Raw genomic sequence first — 8,375 nt, forward strand, 5'->3', positions numbered from 1 at the left:
CGCCATCTTGGACCTAACTTCGACGGGGGCCCTGACACATCAAATTCATGCATGGGCAGCAAGGCTCCCTGTTGTACTGTCGCTGCCACCGCTGCAGTTTCGGTCTCTCCCTCGCTGTCCGACATGACCGCAGGTCGCACAGGCACCTCCTACTGGGCTGGAGGCCGCAAACCTGACTCTGGAGGATCTTGCACGTGCCGTTGCCGGAATGCACCCACCGCGTCCGTGACACATCCGCCGCAACGTCTCTACGGCGATGTGTTGCGCGTTCCCCGAGTGCTCGTGTGGGATCCCGCCTCGTCGCCAGTTGTTGTGTCGCCTGGCGGCAACTGTGGGGCCCTATACACGCTCACGCGCGCCCGCATGCACAGACACGATGTTGCCGGTTGCATCACCCGGCGGCAACTGCCGCACGGACTTACTTTATTCCATAACGCATTCGCGGGCCCAGAACGAGGCTCGCGCATGCACAGTACACACACTCACGGGACGTCACAGTTGCCATAGGAATGTATTGGCCAAAGATTTATTTTATTCAGGAGAACAAGGAAAATAGCAATATCTTTCACAGAAAAATCACATACATGCCAACATTCTCAACCACCTATGAGGGAGATTCTGTTCCCGAAAACGGGAGAAAGGAATTTCCCCATAGGATTGCATTGGGGTTTTAATTATTTCAGGTGGGAGTAAGAAAATAATAGCTATCTTTTTTTATCTAAAAATCGGGAGTCTCCTGCCTAAATCGGGAGGGTTGGCATGCATAGCTTTCAACCTTTCATGGTCAGTGGGCGAGTGAAAACACCCGATTTTACATTTGGCGGGTGAAAGCCCATTGATTCCTATGGGTGTGTAGCAAGCTTGGTGGGTGAGAGAGCTGCCTAAGTGGCGGTTGACACCCGCCAAAATCGTGTGAGGTGAGAGGTATGGGCATGTATGAAATCGGGAGTCTCCCATCTAAATCGGGAGGGTTGGCATGTATGCCTGCGTGGTGCAGAATTGTGCTCCTACGAACACCAGATCCTGGGAAGGAATTCAATGGGGTATTTCCCAGTTCATGAGACACCCCCATTCTTCAAGAGCCAAACAGACCCGGAGGAGATGGTCAAGTCGAGACAGGGGAAGAGTTGTATCACCTACAAACGGAGATGAGTGACTAATGGAGCCAACAATTGTGTAAATACTCTCAAAGTTATCTTCAACACAAAGGGAAGAACCCAGAACTGAAAATGGCTGCCCCCACAAAAAATCTGAGCTATTTCTGGGGAGACTGGCGGATGGCCACATAGAAGAAGAAATCCTGTAGATCTAACACCACCAACCAATCCCCTTTCTGTATTAAGGACATATTTTTCTGTTAGGTTTCCATTTTGTAGCGTTCCCCTTTCATAAGTGTAAACCCGTATTTAATTTGAGGGTTGCGTATTAATGGGCAGTTCCAGCATAGCTCAGTACTGGGGTATGCTATGGGCCAGGTCCCCTAGATTAGGCATTTCCATGGTGTGAGTGTCCTTTTCGTGTGGTTTCTCCCTTTCCTGCGTCTGGCACTGTCATTTGTATTTATTTTGGCATGTTAGTTTTTTGGTGCGATATGTCACGTAATGTTGTGCTCCCAGCGCGAGGCGTTGCAGTAGGTAAACATGGTACGCTCTGCCAGCATAGGGGGGGGCGGGCGTGTCTGTGAGGTGCTCTCACACCTCAACAAGGACAATCGCTCCCCTGCGGTTTAGTGCAGGTGGAAGGTCCCGTGGGGGATACAACCGGCAGGGGAATCCTTGTAAGAGAGAGCTAGGGGAAAAGAGAGGAGGCTGTGTTCTTGCTGTGGGCCATATAGGGTCGTGTAGAACGTGGTGAACGTCCCGAGAATTTCCTTGTCGGACCAGCACATGGTGCCTCGTGTGTCCTTGACGCAATCAATGCGATTCCTGCCCCCCTCAGTACGGACCAATCTGGACAGTGTTCGACCCGGCCTATCCCCCTCTCCATACTTCCTGGCCGCCACAGGGCGGGCGAAGTACCGAACCTCTCTCAGGGCGTGGGACTCGAATGTTTCTAATTCCGCTCTTATATGTGCCAGTACCATCGGGGAAGGGGAGGAGGCATATGCCCTCTCAAGCTCTTTTAATTTAGCTTCTGACTGTTGCAAGCTATTTTTTATGGCCTTGAGGACACCAGCCTCTCTAGATATGCACATCTCTCTGATGAAGACCATGAATGCCTCCCAGCGCACTCCATCAGAGGTGTCATGCCTGTTGTTGCACTCGAAGAAGGTGTTGATATAGGCTAAGATATCGGCTTTAAAGACTATGTCTAGCAGGGCCTCCAACTTAAATCTCCAAGAGGAGCGGGGGGGCTGGTCGTGTCCCAGTGTTATCTGGAGTGTTACCGGTGAATGGTCCGATAGTGTGCGCAGTAGTATCTTGGTCTCCATGACCCTGCCCATCATGCAGCTCGATATGAGGAACAGGTCAATCCCGAAGAGGCTATCGTGTACCGATGAGTAAAACGTGTACTCTCTAACTTGTGGGTTGAGAGCTCTCCATGCATCTCTGAGATCCAGTGTGTCGATATGGGCGTGTAGCCTGTGGGCTGCGTGTGACAGGGCTCTGCGGGCCGTCCCGGACCTATCCAGGTCTTTGTCTAGGATCAAATTCATGTCCCCGCCCCAGATGATGGGAATCCCAGTGTATTTCAGAAGCGTGGTTGGGATGGCATCAAAGAACTCAGGGGCATCAAAGTTCGGGGCATATGTGTTCACTAGGAGGCATTCCATATTGGCGAGTGAGCAATGGAGGATCACATATCTACCCTCAGAGTCAATATGGCTGGAGCACAGGGAAAACTGGACTGATTTATGGATTAGGGTTCGGACCCCCCTGGATTGGGTGGAGTACTTGGTGTAGAATCTGTTATTGCCCCACATGGGGGCGAGACATGCTGCTAGGCGCCCGAGGGCGTGGGTCTCTTGGAGAAAGAGGATTTTGGCGCCATTTCGCTAGGCATAGGCAGTTATTCTGCGGGCCTTGGTGAAATTGCTTAGGCCGCGAACATTCCATGTGACAATGTTTAAAGCCATAGCAATATATTATGGAACATCCCAGTAGTAGTATTCGTAAGGATTGACCCTCATGCACCTGCCGTGTGCACAGCAGTGTTGAGTTACGGTCATGCGTCTCTCAGCCATGTTTTTAACTATTAACACAACCCCAATTACACCACCCCCCACCCTCACTGCCCAACCCCAACATGCAGTGCAGCTCCCCCAGCCAAAAACACACCAGGTGCCCCTAGGGCTTGCTCCGACCGGGAACCAAAGGTCGGAGGACCAGATCCGACGTGGATAGGGCCACATCCTAGCCCAACAGGGGCCAGTCAATAGGAAGAACAAAATAAAGTTGAAAGCAAACATTGCAACTGCAACGGTGGCGCTAGTGCCGTGCGGCCGGCATGTGTGGCTTGATGTGGGGCAGCAGACGCTGTCCCAAGTGTATTGTTGCGGTAAAACAGGTATCATAGACAGCCTCTGAGAACCAGAGAAGACGCTCTGGCAAGATGACATCGCAAGAGAGAGCAGGGCACAGGGATAGCTCCAGGGGTTAGGTGAGGGAGAAGGCAAAGAAGCAGTGCAGGAGCTAGCCCGTGGCCTGCATACACAGGGCAAGAGGCCGCCGTTATTGAATGGACATGGTGGGGTTGCCATAAACACATCAAAAAGTCACGGATCTGTGGACATTTTGAGAACATCGTAGGCTGTATAGTCTATGGCGTGTGGTCGGCTCGCGGCCCGGGGAGAGGTATATGCAGTTCGATAAACTTCACCGCTTCGTCAGGGACAGTGAAGAAGAAGATCTTACCATCGTGGGTAATCTTTAGTCGTGCCGGGAACAGGATGGCGTAGGGCACGTTGTGCCCACTGAGCAGCTTTTTGACGCCTAGGAACTGGCGCCTTTCCTGCTGCACTGCCAGCGAGAAGTCCGGGAAGATTCTAACCGTATGGGCTTCAAAACGCAGGTCTCCCTTTTCCCGCGACAGATGGAGGATGAGATCTCTGTCGCGGTAGTTGAGAATTTTGGCGATAATGGGTCTGGGGATATCGCCGGGTCTGGGCCGTGTAGCCAGGGCCCGGTGAGCCCGCTCGACCGTGAAATACGGAGAGAGAGCAGGGTCGTCCAGCAGGTCCTTGAGGAGTTTCTCCACTGCATCCTCCATCCGCCCCTTGAGGGCATTTTCGGGGACCCCGATAATGCGCAAGTTGTTCCTACGGGAGCGCGATTCCAGATCGTCGCACTTCACCTTGACTCCTTTCATGTCGCGCGTTAGGGAGGCCACAGTGTCCTGGAGCGCAGTGATGCTATCTTCGTTCCCCTCGATCCTTTTTTCCACCTCGGTGATCCTCGATCCTGCCTGGTCCACTCGAGCCTTAATCGAGGCGATATTAGCATTGATGTCGTCTAATTTTTCATGGAAGGAGGCAAAGTTTTTAGCCATGGATTCCATTAGTAGGGTGAGGTCAGGGGCCTCGACTGCACGGTGCTGGGTTAAATCTGGCTCGTCCTGTAGCGATGATGTGCTGGCTGGGTCATCTCGAGGGACCGCTTTGGTGTATTTGTCCATTGTGCCTCCTTGGGCCCCTGCCTTATTTCTGCTAGGCATTGTCGTTGTGGTGGGCACGGTTGCAGTGAGGGCCCACTTATGGGAAGGATGGAGAGCTGAGATGGGCCAGGGCCGGCAGGCTCAAACGCAGTATCCTTAGGTGGCGGAAGGCGGGGGACCGCCGTGGATAGCAGAGGGTCAGCGGTGGAGCGGCAAGGCTGTGATGGCGAGCGATCGCTGCCTCCTTATGTGCACAGCGGGATCTTTCTTAGGGGGGCGCGGGCAGAGGCGGCGACACTGTCGGCGGAAAGGTGGGCAGGCAGTATGATGAGGGCTGCTTCTTTATGACAGCACAGGCCCGCTGTGTCGCAGACAGTGGGCAGAGGTCTCGACGCCCACCGCTCCAGACCCCGCTCACCTGGTCCGCGGCAGCGGGACGATGGGATCCTCTGTGCCGTCGGCGCCGGGGGGGTCGCGATGGTCACTGACGCAGCAGGTGGCATCCACAGTGTGGCGGCGTCCGCAGCAGGACCACCAGGCACTCGCCGCAATTTCAAAGAGCAGCGGTCAGCGGGGAGGGGACCCAGGAGACAGGTAGGCCAGGCAGGCCAGGCGGGAGGGCCGGATGTTAGGCAACCGCCGGGGCCGGGTGGAGTGCTAGGCCCAAATCCGACAGGGCCGCCAGCCAGGTCCCAGGTGGGCCGATCGAGACCAAAGTCGCACAAAATGTCCAGTGCAGTGGCAGAAGCAACTCGGCCAGCTGATAGTCCTTCGCAATATCGGGAACCGCAGATGGGAGCAGATGAATGCCGAGGCCGCACAGAGCTGAAAGGCTAGGCAGCCAACTTGGGCTGCTCCACAGCGCCACCCCGGCATTTATTTTTGACTGATTTTGAGCATGCAAGTCAGAGAGTTCTACTTCCCGAAGAATTTCTGACTTTTGATTTTCTATATTTCGGAGGAATGATACTTCACTTTCCATATAGACTTAAGAATGTGGGTTAGAGTTGTTGGCCTCAGACTCAGTATCAATATTTGATGGAATATCATACTTATCTTCACGCGTATCTACACCGGGGCTGGGTAATATTTTTACCATAGCTACGCACACTTTGCCACTTCATAGTAGTGTAGCCATCTTATCTCGTGACACAAGATTAACTAAGGACCAACAATCGTGGTCAAAACACTGCCCAGGAACAATCGTGGTCAAAACACTGCCCAGGTATACAGAAAATAGAGTTATGAAAATGGAGAATTGGGTCTCACCGACCGCCCACTCTCTGAGCCTAACAGCCGAACAGCACTTGCAAGGCACTTCTGGGTGCGCGTGCACCGTGCTCTTGTAGGCTGCTAGGAGTCAGTAGGCGGAGCTTAGAGGTGGCGGGAGAATTTCAAAAGTTGTTTCCATATGCGTTGAGCCGTCCCACAGCGACCGGAGTGTCCCAGCCCAAAAGCACTTGCAAGGCACTTCCGGCACTTCATGTCAATGGACTAATGCTACATATCTACGTATTTTATGTATGAAATCTACCCATTCAAACACCCCTTTGCCCAGGTTACCAAAGTGATGCTATTTAATTATTTATTATCAGATGTCAATGAACTCGTGCTAGCTACTTATTTTATGCATGAAATATACCCATTCCAAAACCCCTCTGCCCAGGTTACCCCATTGATGTTATTTAGATATTTATTATCTAAGGCAGGGGTGCACAACAGATTTTGACAGAGGGCCGAAAGTACCTTACATGAGGGCTATAGTGGGCCGAAAAGTAAAAGTGGGCGGGGCGGTAGGCGGGACATGTCAGGAGGCTTTTTCAACCCCCAATTTGTATTAAACACATGGAAAAAGAATATGTTTTTGAGGGGTAACGATTTTTATTGCATTTCAAACTTACATTTTGTACTACACATTTTCCATTGTTATCATTTATTTCAATGTAGTTATTGTATATCGTCTGTTTAATTAAATTATATATATTTTATTGACCCTTGATTAGACATTCCGTTATTTTGGACTGCTATAGTTTGCTGTTTGGGTTGCCCAAGAGGAGTATGGCCTTCGTTGAGTCAGGTTTCCTCAAAAAAGCAAAGGATGTTCATCTCCTAACTATGCCTGTTTTAGCTTTATTATTGAGTTCACTCTTGGAGTGCAACACTATGCCCCATGGCTCCCACCCCAACCAAACACTATGCCCCATGACCCCTTCACCCCCAACCAAACACTATGCCCCATGGCCCCCTCACCCCCAAGCAAACACTATGCCCATGGCTCCCACCCCCAACCAAACACTATGCCCCCTGTCCCTCACCCCCCAAGCAAACACTATGCCCCCTGTCCCTCACCCCCAACCAAACACTATGCCCCAATGCCCCCCCACCCCCAACCAAACACTATGCCCCATGGCTCCCACCCCCAACCAAACACTATGCCCCATGGCCCCCTAACCCCTAAACAAACACTATGCCCCATGGCTCCCACCCCCAACCAAACACTATGCCCCCTCTCCCCCACCCCCAACCAAACACTATGCCCCATGGCTCCCACCCCCAACCAAACACTATGCCCCATGGCCCCCTCACCCCCAACCAAGCACTATGCCCCATGGCTCCCACCCCCAACCAAACACTATGCCCCATGGCCCTCTCACCCCCAACCAAACACTATGCCCCATGGCCCTCTCACCCCCAACCAAACACTATGCCCCATGGCTCCCACCCCCAAGCAAACACTATGCCCCATGGCCCCCACGCCTCAAGCAAACACTATGTCCCCTGTCCCTCACCCCAAACCAAACACTATGCCCATGGCTCCCACCCCCAACCAAACACTATGCCCCATGGCCCCCTCACCCCCAACCAAACACTATGCCCCATGGCTCCCTCACCCCCAACCAAACACTATGCCCCATGGCTCCCACCCCCAGCCAAACACTATGCCCCCTGTCCCTCACCCCCCAAGCAAACACGATGCCCCCTGTCCCTCATCCCCAACTAAACACTATGCCCCGTGGCCCCCTCACCCCCAACCAAACCCTATGCCCCATGGCTCCCACCCCCAACCAAACACTATGCCCCCTGTCCTTCACCCCCAAGCAAACACTATGCCCCCTGTCCCTCACCCCCAACCAAATACTATGCCCCATGGCCCCCTCACCCCCAACCAAACACTATGCCCCATGGCTCCCACCCCCAACCAAACACTATGCCCCATGGCCACCTCACCCCCAACCAAACACTATGCCCCATGGCTCCCACCCCCAACCAAACACTATGCCCCATGGCTCCCACCCCCAACCAAACACTATGCCCCATGGCCCCCTCACCCCCAACCAAACACTATGCCCCATGGCTCCCTCACCCCCAACCAAACACTGTGCCCCATGGCTCCCACCCCCAACCAAACACTATGTCCCCTGTCTCTCACCCCCCAAGCAAACACTATGCCCCATGGCTCCCACCCCAACCAAACACTATGCCCCCTGTCCCTCACCCCCCAAGCAAACACTATGCCCCCTGTCCCTCACTCCCAACCAAACACTATGCCCCAAACACACTCAAGCATGCACCCATACAGACCCGAACCCCCCAAATCAGCACACTCTCAAACATGCACCCATACAGAGCCGAACCCCTCCACCCCCAACTCAGCACACACACTCTCAAACATGCACCCATACAGACCCAAACCCCCCAACTCAGCACACTAACTCTGAAGCATGCACCCATACATGTATCTCAACATACAAAATACAAACATACAAAAACAAACATTCATG

The sequence above is a fragment of the Ambystoma mexicanum genome, chromosome 11 (genome assembly GCF_040938575.1).
Source record: "Ambystoma mexicanum isolate Mex_15411 chromosome 11, UKY_AmexF1_1, whole genome shotgun sequence".
NCBI classification, from domain to species: Eukaryota; Metazoa; Chordata; class Amphibia; order Caudata; family Ambystomatidae; genus Ambystoma; species Ambystoma mexicanum.